Source organism: Dendropsophus ebraccatus, chromosome 4 (assembly GCF_027789765.1).
Source record: "Dendropsophus ebraccatus isolate aDenEbr1 chromosome 4, aDenEbr1.pat, whole genome shotgun sequence".
Taxonomy (NCBI): domain Eukaryota; kingdom Metazoa; phylum Chordata; class Amphibia; order Anura; family Hylidae; genus Dendropsophus; species Dendropsophus ebraccatus.
Window position 1 is genome coordinate 106,206,016 of NC_091457.1, and position 15,850 is coordinate 106,221,865.

Here is a 15,850-nt window from a genome sequence, read left to right on the forward strand (position 1 = left end):
GGTATAGGGGAGGTGTATGTGGCAGGATCAGTATATGATGTGTATATGGCGCTGTGACTGTGCTGTCATGGTATAGGGGAGGTGTATGTGGCAGGATCAGTATATGATGTGTATATGGCGCTGTGCTGTCATGGTATAGGGGAGGTGTATGTGGCAGGATCAGTATATGATGTGTATATGGCGCTGTGACTGTGCTGTCATGGTATAGGGAGGTGTATGTGGCAGGATCAGTATATGATGTGTATATGGCGCTGTGACTGTGCTGTCATGGTATAGGGGAGGTGTATGTGGCAGGATCAGTATATGATGTGTATATGGCGCTGTGACTGTGCTGTCATGGTATAGGGGAGGTGTATGTGGCAGGATCAGTATATGATGTGTATATGGCGCTGTGACTGTGCTGTCATGGTATAGGGGAGGTGTATGTGGCAGGATCAGTATATGATGTGTATATGGCGCTGTGCTGTCATGGTATAGGGGAGGTGTATGTGGCAGGATCAGTATATGATGTGTATATGGCGCTGTGACTGTGCTGTCATGGTATAGGGGAGGTGTATGTGGCAGGATCAGTATATGATGTGTATATGGCGCTGTGACTGTGCTGTCATGGTATAGGGGAGGTGTATGTGGCAGGATCAGTATATGATGTGTATATGGCGCTGTGCTGTCATGGTATAGGGGAGGTGTATGTGGCAGGATCGGTATATGATGTGTATATGTCGCTGTGCTGTCATGGTATAGGGGAGGTGTATGTGGCGGGATCAGTATATGATGTGTATATGTGACTGTGCTGTCATGGTATAGGGGAGGTGTATGTGGTAGGATCAGTATATGATGTGTATATGGCGCTGTGCTGTCATGGTATAGGGGAGGTGTATGTGGTAGGATCAGTATATGATGTGTATATGGCGCTGTGACTGTGCTGTCATGGTATAGGGGAGGTGTATGTGGCGGGATCAGTATATGATGTGTATATGTGACTGTGCTGTCATGGTATAGGGGAGGTGTATGTGGTAGGATCAGTATATGATGTGTATATGGCGCTGTGACTGTGCTGTCATGGTATAGGGGAGGTGTATGTGGTAGGATCAGTATATGATGTGTATATGGCGCTGTGACTGTGCTGTCATGGTATAGGGGAGGTGTATGTGGCGGGATCAGTATATGATGTGTATATGGCGCTGTGACTGTGCTGTCATGGTATAGGGGAGGTGTATGTGGCAGGATCAGTATATGATGTGTATATGGCGCTGTGACTGTGCTGTCATGGTATAGGGGAGGTGTATGTGGCAGGATCAGTATATGATGTGTATATGGCGCTGTGCTGTCATGGTATAGGGAGGTGTATGTGGCAGGATCAGTATATGATGTGTATATGGCGCTGTGCTGTCATGGTATAGGGGAGGTGTATGTGGCAGGATCAGTATATGATGTGTATATGGCGCTGTGACTGTGCTGTCATGGTATAGGGAGGTGTATGTGGCAGGATCAGTATATGATGTGTATATGGCGCTGTGACTGTGCTGTCATGGTATAGGGGAGGTGTATGTGGCAGGATCAGTATATGATGTGTATATGGCGCTGTGACTGTGCTGTCATGGTATAGGGGAGGTGTATGTGGCAGGATCAGTATATGATGTGTATATGGCGCTGTGACTGTGCTGTCATGGTATAGGGGAGGTGTATGTGGCAGGATCAGTATATGATGTGTATATGGCGCTGTGCTGTCATGGTATAGGGGAGGTGTATGTGGCAGGATCGGTATATGATGTGTATATGGCGCTGTGCTGTCATGGTATAGGGGAGGTGTATGTGGCGGGATCAGTATATGATGTGTATATGTGACTGTGCTGTCATGGTATAGGGGAGGTGTATGTGGTAGGATCAGTATATGATGTGTATATGGCGCTGTGCTGTCATGGTATAGGGGAGGTGTATGTGGTAGGATCAGTATATGATGTGTATATGGCGCTGTGACTGTGCTGTCATGGTATAGGGGAGGTGTATGTGGCAGGATCAGTATATGATGTGTATATGGCGCTGTGACTGTGCTGTCATGGTATAGGGGAGGTGTATGTGGTAGGATCAGTATATGATGTGTATATGGCGCTGTGACTGTGCTGTCATGGTATATGGGAGGTGTATGTGGCAGGATCAGTATATGATGTGTATATGGCGCTGTGACTGTGCTGTCATGGTATAGGGGAGGTGTATGTGGCAGGATCAGTATATGATGTGTATATGGAGCTGTGACTGTGCGGTCATGGTATAGGGGAGGTGTATGTGGCAGGATCAGTATATGATGTGTATATGTGACTGTGCTGTCATGGTATAGGGGAGGTGTATGTGGCAGGATCAGTATATGATGTGTATATGGGGCTGTGACTGTGCTGTCATGGTATAGGGGAGGTGTATGTGGCAGGATCAGTATATGATGTGTATATGGCGCTGTGCTGTCATGGTATAGGGGAGGTGTATGTGGCAGGATCAGTATATGATGTGTATATGGAGCTGTGACTGTGCTGTCATGGTATAGGGGAGGTGTATGTGGTAGGATCAGTATATGATGTGTATATGGCGCTGTGACTGTGCTGTCATGGTATAGGGGAGGTGTATGTGGCAGGATCAGTATATGATGTGTATATGGAGCTGTGACTGTGCTGTCATGGTATAGGGGAGGTGTATGTGGTAGGATCAGTATATGATGTGTATATGGCGCTGTGCTGTCATGGTATAGGGAGGTGTATGTGGCAGGATCAGTATATGATGTGTATATGGCGCTGTGACTGTGCTGTCATGGTATAGGGGAGGTGTATGTGGCAGGATCAGTATATGATGTGTATATGGAGCTGTGACTGTGCTGTCATGGTATAGGGGAGGTGTATGTGGCAGGATCAGTATATGATGTGTATATGGCGCTGTGCTGTCATGGTATAGGGGAGGTGTATGTGGCAGGATCAGTATATGATGTGTATATGGCGCTGTGACTGTGCTGTCATGGTATAGGGGAGGTGTATGTGGCAGGATCAGTATATGATGTGTATATGTGACTGTGCTGTCATGGTATAGGGGAGGTGTATGTGGCAGGATCAGTATATGATGTGTATATGGCGCTGTCAGGGGCGCCGCAATGATGAGGCGACCTGAATCGTCTGCCTCAGGCGGCGCCACCAGCTGTCTTCATGGGGGCGGCATTCAGTGGCAGATTATAATATGAGCGGTTCGGGCGGCCGCCCACATTATAATCCGCCACTGACTGTACCCAGGGCCGCTTTAACCAGAGGGCACATGGTGCACGTGCACCGGGCCCACTGGTTAAAGGGGCCCCCCCGAGCAGGCCGGCCGTTGCTATGTGCGACCAGTGCGGTCGCACAGGGCTCCGGCCACCAGCCTGTCAGGGGGGAGCGCCATGGATGGGTAATCTACTTACCCCTCCATGGCGCCCCCTGCAGGGCCCCCCCGTCCGCCGCTGCCCCCGTCCGCTGCTGCTGCGGCGCTTCTGCGCTGCAGCAGCAGCGACACTGACAGAGAGAGAGCCATTGGCTCCCTCCCTGTCAGTCACTCACTCTTGTGGCCGCACTTCCTGCGGTCACAAGAGGCCGCACTCTCCCTCTAGCGCCCGACGTCACTGGAGCGTCGGCGCGAGGGTAAGGGGAGTGCAGCCTCTTGTGACTGCAGGAAGTGCGGCCACAGGAGGGAAGAGAAGAGGAACGCGTGGACCCAGGTGAGTAACAGTGTTTGTTTTTTTCAATGTTATATGGGAGGGGGAGCTATATACTATTGGGGAGCACAGGGGGCTATATACTATGGGGGAGAACAGGGGGCTATATACTATGGGGGAGAACAGGGGCTATATACTATTGGGGAGCACAGGGGGGCTATATACTATGGGGGAGAACGGGGGCTATATACTATAGGGGAGAACGGGGGCTATATACTATTGGGGAGCACAGGGGGGCTATATACTAGGGGGGAGAACGGGGGCTATATACTATTGGGGAGCACAGGGGGGCTATATACTATGGGGGAGAACGGGGGCTATATACTATTGGGGAGCACAGGGGGCTATATACTATGGGGGAGAACGGGGGCTATATACTATTGGGGAGCACAGGGGGCTGTATACTATGGGGGAGCACAGGGGGCTATATACTATGGGGGAGCACAGGGGAGCTATATACTATGGGGGAGCACAGGGGGCTATACACTATGGGGGAGCACAGGGGAGCTATATACTATTGGGGAGCACAGGGGAGCTATATACTATTGGGAAGCACAGGGGGCTATATACTATTGGGGAGCACAGGGGAGTTATATACTATGGGGGATCACAGGGGAGCTATATACTTTGGGGGAGCACAGGGGGCTATATACTATGGGGGAGCACAGGGGGCTATATACTATGGGGGAGCACAGGGGGCTATATACTATGGGGGAGCACGGGAGCTATATACTATGGGGGAGCACAGGGGGCTATACACTATGGGGGAGAACGGGGGCTATATACTATTGGGGAGCACAGGGGGCTATATACTATGGGGGAGCACAGGGGGCTATACACTATGGGGGAGCACAGGGGAGCTATATACTATTGGGGAGCACAGGGGAGCTATATACTATTGGGAAGCACAGGGGGCTATATACTATTGGGGAGCACAGGGGAGCTATATACTATGGGGGAGCACACGGGAGCTATATACTTTGGGGGAGCACAGGGGGCTATATACTATGGGGGAGCACAGGGGAGCTATATACTATGGGGGAGCACAGGGGAGCTATATACTATGGGGAGCACAGGGGGCTATATACTACTGGGGAGCACAGGGGGCTATATACTATGGGGGAGCACAGGGGGCTATATACTATGGGGGAGCACAGGGGGTTATATACTATTGGGGAGCACAGGTTAGCTATATACTATTGGGGAGCACAGGGGCTATATACTATTGGGGAGCACAGAGGAGCTATATACTATGGGGAGCACAGGGGGCTATATACTACTGGGGAGCACAGGGGGCTATATACTATTGGGGAGCACAAGGGAGCTATATACTATGGGGGAGCACAGGGGGTTATATACTATTGGGGAGCACAGGTTAGCTATATACTATTGGGGAGCACAGGGGCTATATACTATTGGGGAGCACAGGGGAGCTATATACTATTGGGGAGCACAGGGGTCTATATACTATGGGGGAGAGCACAGGGGGCTATATATTATGGAGAGCACAGGGGGGCTATATACTATTGAGGGGGAGCACAGGGGGGCTATATACTATTGGGGGAGAGCACAGGGGGGCTATATACTATTGTGGGAGAGCACAGGGGGGCTATATACTATTGGGGGAGAGCACAGGGGGCTATATACTATTGTGGGAGAGCACAGGGGGGCTATATACTATTGTGGGAGAGCACAGGGGGGCTATATACTATTGTGGGAGAGCATAGGGGGGCTATATACTATTGGGGGAGAGCACAGGGGGGCTATATACTATTGTGGGTGAGCACAGGGGGCTATATACTACTGGGGAGAGTGCACAGGGGGGCTATATACTAATGGGGGAGCGCACAGGAGGGCTGTATATAACTGGAGGAGCACATGAGGGTCTATATACTACAGGGACACCTTAAAACTATGGAGGCACAGAGGGGTGTAACTATGTAGGGGTACAGAGGGGTGTAACTACTGTATAGGGGTATAAGGGACCTAACTACTGTATGTGTTGGAGCCTAAAATATTTGTCTGGCAGATTCTGGAGAGAAGATTCACAGCCAGGAGAAGACTTCAAGGTGGCCCAGGCTGGATGGAGAGAAAAAGAAAAGGTGACAGACTCTGATCGGAGAAGACGCCTCCGGTGAGTCACTGGATGTAACTTCACTCTGTTATAGGCTTGTACTGATAGGGGTCATGGTATGGCGGTATTATGTAATGGTATCAATGGTGATATCTTTCTGTTTTGTTTAGTGCAGTACATGCATTCCACGTCCGTGATCCGTCAGGATCACGGAACGTGGGAATGCAGCCTTAGTCCCCCGGCTGATGTGCGGCTGCCCGGGGTGTCCCGTCCTGTCCCCGGCAGCGCGCGCATCAGAGAGCTCCCCGTGCGCCGGAAGTCACAGGCACAGGCGCACGGGGAGCTCTGTGATGCGCGCGCTGCCGGGGACAGGACGGGACACCCCGGGCAGCCGCACATCAGCCGGGACCAGACCAGAGAGGCTCGACGGGGGAACGGAGGGCAGGTGAGTTGTGTGCTGTTTTTTGTTTTGTTTTATCTGCTGTGCAGGGGGGGGGGGGGGGGGGAGAGGGGGACCATCTATAAGGTAGGGGGGGGGAAGGGGGCCATCTATAAGGGAGGGGGGAAAGAGGGGGACGATCTATAAGGGAGGGGGGAAAGAGGGGGACGATCTATAAGGGGGGGGGACCATCTATAAGGGAGGGGGAGAGGGAAGAGGGGGACCATCTATAGGGGGGGGCCATCTATAAGGGAGGGGGGAAAGAGGGGGACCATCTATAAGGGGGGGGCCATCTATAAGGGAGGGGGGAAAGAGGGGGACCATCTATAAGGGGGGGACCATCTATAAGGGAGGGGCGGGAGGGGGACCGTCTATAAGGGGGGGGGAAGAGGGGGACCATGTATAAGGGGGAGAGGGGGACCATCTATAAGGGAGGGGGAAAGAGGGGGACCATCTATAAGGGGGCATCTATAAGGGAGGGGGGAGAGGGGGACCATGTATAAGGGGGGGAGGGGGACCATCTATAAGGGAGAGGGGACCATCTATAAGGGAGGGGGAGAGAGGGAAGAGGGGGACCATCTATAAGGGGGGGGGAAGAGGGGGACCATCTATAAGGGGGGGGAGAGGGGGACCATCTATAAGGGGGGGAGAGAGGGAAGAGGGGGACCAACTATAAGGGGGGGGGGAAGAGGGGGACCATCTATAAGGGGGGAAGAGGGGGACCATCTATAAGGGAGGGGAAAGAGGGGGACCATCTATAAGGGAGGGGGGAGAGGGGGACCATCTATAAGGGGGGGAGAGGGGGACCATCTATAAGGGAGAGGGGACCATCTATAAGGGGGGGAAGAGGGGGACCATCTATAAGGGGGGAAGAGGGGGACCATCTATAAGGGGGGAAGAGGGGGACCATCTCCTAAAAGATCAGCACCCTCCTCTCCTGACATCCTCTGTGCTGCTGGGACTTCTCCTATAGGATTAGCACCCTCCTCTCCTGACATCCTCTGTGCTGCTGGGACCTCTCCTATAGGATTAGCACCCTCATCTCCTGACATCCTCTGTGCTGCTGGTACCTCTCCTATAGGATTAGCCTCCTCCTCTCCTGACATCCTCTGTGCAGCAAGGGACCAAACATTATGTTTATTGGGGACAGCAGTGGGGGGGGGGGGGGCAGTAGTGGATTATAATGTGGGCGGATTGACGGGGGGGGGGGCGTCATTCTATAGTTCGCCTCGGGCAGCAGAGAGGCTAGAATCACCCCTGGGCGCTGTGACTGTGCTGTCATGGTATAGGGGAGGTGTATGTGGCAGGATCAGTATATGATGTGTATATGGCGCTGTGACTGTGCTGTCATGGTATAGGGGAGGTGTATGTGGCAGGATCAGTATATGATGTGTATATGGCGCTGTGCTGTCATGGTATAGGGGAGGTGTATGTGGCAGGATCAGTATATGATGTGTATATGGCGCTGTGACTGTGCTGTCATGGTATAGGGGAGGTGTATGTGGCAGGATCAGTATATGATGTGTATATGGAGCTGTGACTGTGCTGTCATGGTATAGGGGAGGTGTATGTGGCAGGATCAGTATATGATGTGTATATGGCGCTGTGACTGTGCTGTCATGGTATAGGGGAGGTGTATGTGGCAGGATCAGTATATGATGTGTATATGGCGCTGTGACTGTGCGGTCATGGTATAGGGGAGGTGTATGTGGCAGGATCAGTATATGATGTGTATATGTGACTGTGCTGTCATGGTATAGGGGAGGTGTATGTGGCAGGATCAGTATATGATGTGTATATGGCGCTGTGCTGTCATGGTATAGGGGAGGCTCCTGTGCTGCATCATTTTCTCTGTTCCTGAAGTCTGTAACGCTGTATATTCCTGTTATACCTATAGCACAATGTGCACCATCATTATACCCGAGGGGCCTGGTGTGTGAGACCTAAATTCTCAGGATGCCATTTGTGACACTACTACATTCAGGTGGCATGGTGTGTTACAGTCAGGGGGTACAGTATACACGGTCCTGTTACAGTCAGGGGGTACAGTATACATGGTCCTGTTACAGTCAGGGGGTACAGTATACACGGTCCTGTTACAGTCAGGGGGTACAGTATACATGGTCCTGTTACAGTCAGGGGGTACAGTATACATGGTCCTGTTACAGTCAGGGGGTACAGTATACACGGTCCTGTTACAGTCAGGGGGTACAGTATACAGGGTCCTGTTATAGTCAGGGGGTACAGTATACACGGTCCTGTTACAGTCAGGAGGTACAGTATACACGGTCCTGTTACATTCAGGGGGTAGAGTATACATGGTCCTGTTACAGTCAGGGGGTACAGTATACACGGTCCTGTTACAGTCAGGGGGTACAGTATACATGGTCCTGTTACAGTCAGGGGGTACAGTATACATGGTCCTGTTACAGTCAGGGGGTACAGTATACATGGTCCTGTTACAGTAAGGGGTACAGTATACATGGTCCTGTTACAGTCAGGGGGTACAGTATACATGACCCCCACATACAGTATAGCCTCCTGGCTGTCCCCGCATAGCGTACAGTCTATTCTGGGGGGGGCGCCATTTGTCTTCTCTGCCTAGGGCACCAAAACTCCTTGTCCCGGCACTGACCTGGATGGCCAGAGGCTGCAGAACTACAACTCCCATCATGATCTGTCAGCAAGGCATGATGGGAGTTTTACTTCTGCAACCTGGTTGGCCACAGGCTGCAAAACTACAACTCCCATCATGGACTGTCAGTGGGACATGATGGGAGGAGTAGTTCTGCAACCTAAATGGCCACATGTTGCAAAACTACAACTCCCATCATGGACTGTCAGTGGGACATGATAGGAGGAGTAGTTCTGCAACCTGAATGGCCACTTGTTGCAAAACTACAACTCCCATCATGGACTTGTCAGCAGACATGGTGGGAGTAGTAGTTTTAGGGGGATAATCTCACCTGTCCTGGATCCTGGCGTCCCTGGTCCTCTTCTTGATGAGGTCCGGGTGGGGGGGGGTCGGGGTACGGGCGGCAGGCGCCGGGGATGTGATCCAGGGAGGGGGGGGCAGGGGGACAGGCATTGCGGGCGGCGGGTGATGAGGTCGGGGGGGGGGGGGGTCGGGGTACGGGCGGCAGGCGCCGGGGATGTGATCCAGGGAGGGGGGGGCAGGGGGACGGGCATTGCGGGCGGCGGGTGATGAGGTCGGGGGGGGGGGGGGGGTCGGGGTACGGGCGGCAGGCGCCGGGGATGTGGTCCGGGGAGGGGGGGGTACGGGCGATTGCGAGCGGCGGGTGATGAGGTCCGGGTGGGGGGGTCAGGGTACGGGCGGCAGGCGATTGGCAGCGGGCGTTCATGTGCGGGAGAGCGGCAGGTGGCGGTACGGCACCATCCGGAAGCCGGGGCAGACCAGGCGTAGCGCAGCCGAGGGAGCCGGGTGCAGGCCGGATGGTAGGAAATCCGGATGGTTTTTCCGGACGTGTGAAGGGGGCCTTACAGTTGCTAAAATAATGTTACAAACCATGAGGGATAAGCAAATAGTATAATTGTATAAATGGGATATAAAAAAAATTATAAATGCACTCTGATGGTGCCTTCACACGTACCGTATCGCTGCGAGTTTCTCGCACATAAATCCACAGTCATACTGATTGCTATCAAGTCAATGTATGTGTATTCTCACTGTGTGTTTGGTGCGAGTTTTTATTTGCACATGATTTTCACAGACGAGTTCAACACCACAAAAAACGCAGCTACTTTTGTGCAATGAATATGCAGCGATACGGTACGTGTGAAGGGACCCTAAGGCTATGTTCACACAACGTATGAGACCGGCCAGCCGGTCTCTGAAAAGATCATCCCAGCCGGTACTGTAGAGTTTTGATGCAGGTGCATCTGTGTGTGCCGCAGCCACTCGCTTCACTATGTGCACTGACAGGCGCCGCAAGAGATCCCGCAAGAGATCGACAACAACGGCCGTACTTTTACAAAAATATACGTTGTGTAAACATAGCCTAAGAATGGCACTGATATATAGCCTGTAGGTAGTGAAATATGGTCTGGGCTGATTTCTGCTGGGTTTGTTGCCCTTGTGAATGGCACCTTGCCCTGCAGCTGTGTAGTCAGCTCCTGACCAACACATGGTCTGAGGATTCTGCAGCACCCTGAGCTTTGTCACAAGAAACATTCCAATAGCTTCACTCCCAAAGGTCTCTGAATGAGAAAACCTAAAGTTAAATAATCATTGCTTCCCCTTTTGTAACACGCATTACTAAGGAACAGAGGGTGGAGAGCCAGACAAGGGCCCCTGCTTTCTAGGACCTAACACAAGACATCACGCAACTACCCAACCAGTAGTTGGGCAACAGTGGAAGACAACAGAGAAGGCTCTCCATCATCGCTGAAGCTGAGTGAAGTTCTGGAGTATAAAGTATGAATACAGAACAGGTAACATAATGCATGTTTATGGTGCGTTCACACCTACAGGATCTGCAGCTGATTTTCTGCAGCAGATTTCATTTAAATAACTGAACACAGCATCAAATCTGCTGCAAATCTGCTGCAGATCCTGTAGGTGTGAATGCACCCTTAGGCCAGGTTCAGACTATGTAAGTGTGCGGCTGTATTTGCGGCTGTAATTGTGCGGCAGTATTTTTTGGTGGTTCATGCGTACGCTGGAAAGTATACGATATACGGCTGCACAGTGCACACTATGCATGAATCTACGGCCCTATCGTAAACGGACCCGTAAAAAAATGAACAAGACCATTGTTTGCGGCTGGAAACGCGTCCGTGGATTGACAGGCGGTCCGTACGGAGTACTTCAAAAATAGCCGGCAATGATGCCGAATGCCGATGCCTCTAATAGTTAATATAGTAAATTAATAAAACACATTTTCTTTGTAATAAAGTGCCTTTCGTTGTTCAATAATTTAATTCTAACGAATCCATCATTTTGCAATTAAATATACTGTTAAAATAAATATATATATAAATAAATGTATATTTATATATATATTTATTTTTTGACAGTATATTTAATTGCACAATGATGGATTCGTTAGAATTTAATTATTGAACAACGAAACTGAATTTATTTCAACGAAAATGTGTTTTATTAATTAAATATTAATTAGTACAGGAAGCTCCATAAGCCGTTAATTCATATGCCGGCAATAGAGCTTTCTGTACTAATCATCACTTTACTTTAATGAAAACATCAAATGTTTCTTCTAATTATGTTATCACAATAGCATTATTAGAAGAAACATTTAGAATTATATGTGCGCTCAGCTGATTGGCTGATCGGCTGAGCGCACATATAAAGAGCCAATCCGCAGTACAGTGACTTTATTGTGCTGCGGACTGGCGAAGAGACAACATCGGGGTGAGTATAGAGCTCTCCCCACCACCTCCCCAGCACTACACCCCTCCCAGCAAGGAAGGGGGGTCACTTAACCCCTTCCTTGCTGGGATGGGTGCAGTCTGACATCAGTCTGGCCCCCAAGGGGTTAAGGGGGATGCAATACATCCTCCCTTAACCCCTTGGGGGCCAGACTGTAAGCAGCGATCTGTAAAGATGCTGCATACTGTAAGGAGCACAACACCGCTCACAATGATGGGTGTTGTGCTCCTGTTTGTGTGTTTTTTGTGTGTTTCTCCCTTTTTGTTTTTCAGATATCGGTATCCTGTGGATTACGTCGGATTCCGTGGACTACGTCGATGACCAGTGGTTGTTTGTTTTTTGTTTTTTTATAAAATGGTCAATGAGGGGTGTGGGGGTGTTTTTATTTGAATAAAAAAAATGTTTAACTTGTGTCTTGTCTTTATTTCTTTACTTTATAGACTTAGTAGTGGAAGCCGTCTAATAGACGGAATCCATTACTAAGTTGGGGCCTAGTGTTAGCCGGTATAAAATGGCTAACACTAACCCCCCATTATTACCCCAGTACCCAATGCCACCAGGGGTACTGGGAAGAGCCGGGTGCCAGTGGTCCCGGAGGGTCAAAATTGGCGCTCCTGGACCGGGCGGCAGCAGGCTGGTAAGATTTAGGCTGGGGAGGGCCTAAACCAATGGCTCTTCCCACCCTGGTGTTACCAGGCTGCTGTCGTTTGGTTTTTAACCCGGCTGGTTATAAAAATAGGGGGTACCCTATGCGTTTTTTTTAAATTATTTATTTATTTAAAAAAAAACACATAATAACAAAGGCAAACTTGTCATGCACCTCCTCACAGGTGAAGGGTTAAAATTATTTATCCGCAACAGGTACAGAACAAAGATATCAGTGGAAGGAGTTGTCTGGCCCTATGTGTTAGAGCAAGGGCTCGGGCTGGCATACAAATTATACCGTTTGTTATCTAGATGGGAATTATAGAGCATGGATTCTGTTAGTTAGGAACTGTAGTTTTGCAAATGCTGGATGGCAGGAGGGATGAAGGTTCTCCATCCCAAATCTAGAAGGAGATTATTCAGGAACACTGGAACATTGGGCATGCATAAAGATGCCAGCAAGTTTTCCAAAGACCAGATTGTTATGATGACTAGACAAAAGGATCAGATCTTCAAAATGGCAAGTTTTTGGAGTGTTTCCTATTTCCAATAATTCATATATTAATCTTGTTTTCGTTTACACCATGTGTATGGCCTAAACATTGTTGCAGATTTGTATCCTCCTCATGACCATGGAATTTTCCAATCTTTTAGCAGGATAATGCTCCCTGCCTCACTTCACAGATTATTCAGTAAAAGTTTGAGGAACACGACAAAGAATTCACAATGGTTAAATGGTTCCCCAGATCTCAATCCGATCAAACATCTGTGGGATGTGCTAAAAAAGTTCAAACCATGGAGGACAGGGTGTAAAGGATCTGCTGCTGATGTCATGGTGTCGGATAGCACAGGACATCATTTTTTCTTGTGGGACCAGAGCTATTTTGGCATCACAAGGGAAACAACACAATATTGTTATGGCTGATCTGCATATCTCAGATTACTTCGCAACATGCGGTATAATATCCTGGACTGGATTATTATAATAACATAAAGTCCCCTAGGTGAGTGACAACATTTGTCTTCTATAAAAACAACAGGTTCTTCTCCGGATTATGACTCATCATTCTTCTGCTTTAAACCACAGGGTAATCCAACAGAGACCCAGCCCTCTGTGCCTCTTTCCTAAAATGTTACTAGATGATTTCATTTCTGTACCTAGAAATAATCATTTATATGTAATATAATAAGGGGCTTTCCCGGCTAGCACTCAGTTTATAAGCCTCATTATGTATCACACATATAGATGGAGATGGAAAAACTACAGTAAATATAGAAAAGGGGTAAAAAGAAATATATATGATAGACAGCGACAATCACGTCAAGGCTGCATGACCATTGGTGACTACAGAACTATTAGTGCCGGGTTTGAAAGGTTAAGGAAATGTTTAAGGCTTAGGACTGCAAGTTTTTCACCAATTAACACATGTGATAACTATTCACTGATGGGCACCAATGTAAAATTTGTGCCAGAATCTTTCCCATTCCCACATACAAGCTCTAGTCTGCCTGTCCCTACGTGACATTCCCCTTCCTTTATCACCACTGCAGTTTCCAAAGCCCAAGTACAACAGTAAATGCTAAAGAAACATTGATATTTTGTTATATTTCACCCTTGGTTTGGTTTAGTGATCTAAAAAATGGTAGCAAATGATAGAAAATTCCCGGTCATGAAAGGAAGAGAATATAGATGTATGTAGTAATGCAGCTACAATTTGCCGCTAAGTATCCATTGTTTCTTCTGTAAAAGTTAAAACTACATATTTTATGTAAATAGAAGTTAGAATTACTTCAATACTAAAACTTAATAATATACTAAATAAAAATAATGTTAAAGATATAACAAATAGAAACAAGCCCCCCTTGGCAACAGAGATTAAAGAGGATGTATCACAAGGAACATCCTCTTTAACCTGACACAGGGATAGAACGGCGCCATCACGTGGAAGCCGATGCCGCGGTCCGTTTTTTGAACTTCGACCCGGTTCCCGTGTACGGCGCCATTCTATCCACGTTTACCGGCCGGTGCTCAAGCACTGGAGGCCAGCCCGCCCACCCCCAGTGGGAGGGAATTCCCTCCCCTCTATGACGCGGCTCCATTGATTCTAACGGAGCCACGTCATAGAGGGGAGGGAATTGAGCACCGTCCAGTAACCGTCCGGAGGGAATTGAGTGCTTGAGCACCGTCCGGTAACCGTGGATAGAACGGCGCCGTACACAGGAACCATGCCGCGGTTCGAAAAATGGACTGCGGCACAGGCTTGCCCGTGATGGCGCTGTTCTATCCCTGTGTCAGGTTAAAGAGGATGCACCTGGTGGTATATCCTCTTTAAGGACAGTCGCCACACATGCATAGTGCTGTAATGACACGGAGGTAGGACCTGAGCCCACACCATTAGCAGTGGGAGCCAACTGTACTACAAAGCCAATCTGTAGTGCGATCCCAACTGCAGGGTGCCAGCCAATAAGTGGCACTAACAGTCAGCTAAATCAATGTAGTGCAGGACAATGCTGGATGGTGGTGCCCGTGGCAGAGACAACTCCAATAGTATTGTAAAAAATACTATTACTAATACAAAATCCCGGCCATCACCAATAACATAACAAGTGAAGAGTTAAACACAATAAAGTGCCAAGTTAATTTTTTCTTTTAGCACTAACAATTCCAGGTCCACTATTTTAGTAAACCTTTAAGGCCCTGCCATATATGTCAGGAGCTCAGCTCCCGAACCTGCACCATATTGTCCCCGCAAACATCTGCCTTATAGGTACAAGTTGCAAGGGGTTCAAAAGTGTTTTTATTGTGCAAAAGTACTGTGTAAAATTAAACAAACCATAAAACATTTGGTACCACTATAATCATACTGACCCACAAAATCATCTCTACCACCCAGTGGAAGCCCTCCCCAACCCCCCCCCCCCCCCCCCCCATGCTGTATTTTGTTTATCCTGCCTCCTACCACATGTCCCACAATAAAAGACAGAATGTGATTACACAAAGTCTAACTAAATAATCAAAATAAATTTCAACTGTACCATTTGTATGACAATGTGACAACGAAAAACACAATGGAGTTTAATCCTCTTACTGCAAAAAGAAATAAGCTAATAACATTTTTTAAATACATTTTATGTAACGCCAAATTGTGTTATCACCTGGCTACAACATGGCCTGAAAAACACAAGCCCCCATACAACTAAAGTGAGGGAAAAAGAAAAACTTTAGGCTTTAGTAAACTCCTGTGGGTGTTTTAAATAGAGATTAGTTAGAGTCCTGCATGGCCAGTTTTGTAGGCTTTGTATTAGCACAAGATTTTCAAAATTGCAATGATCAGTTTTAGGCCAAGAAACAGAATAAAAGACAATACAGCTGGAATTTATATGAATCTTTAGTGTTTGTGCAGGACCATCTCTCTGAGGTCACCTTTACATGGTGAGATGGTACACTCTATCTGATGAAATGGTTTGCTAAGAACCTAATTAAAAAAACAAATGGGAGTGTATACAGTAAGTCGTAGCACTTATGCGTTGCTGTTGCATCTTTCTGTTATTGTCTGTATT

At 48.6% G+C, this 15,850-nt stretch overlaps 1 protein-coding gene across 3 annotated transcripts in view; it reads right to left on the reverse strand.

Moving 5' to 3' along the window:
* The window catches only part of IL5RA (interleukin 5 receptor subunit alpha), a 66,426-nt gene that overhangs the window by 18,134 nt on the left and 32,442 nt on the right, over nt 1-15,850 (reverse strand). The window lies entirely within an intron of this gene.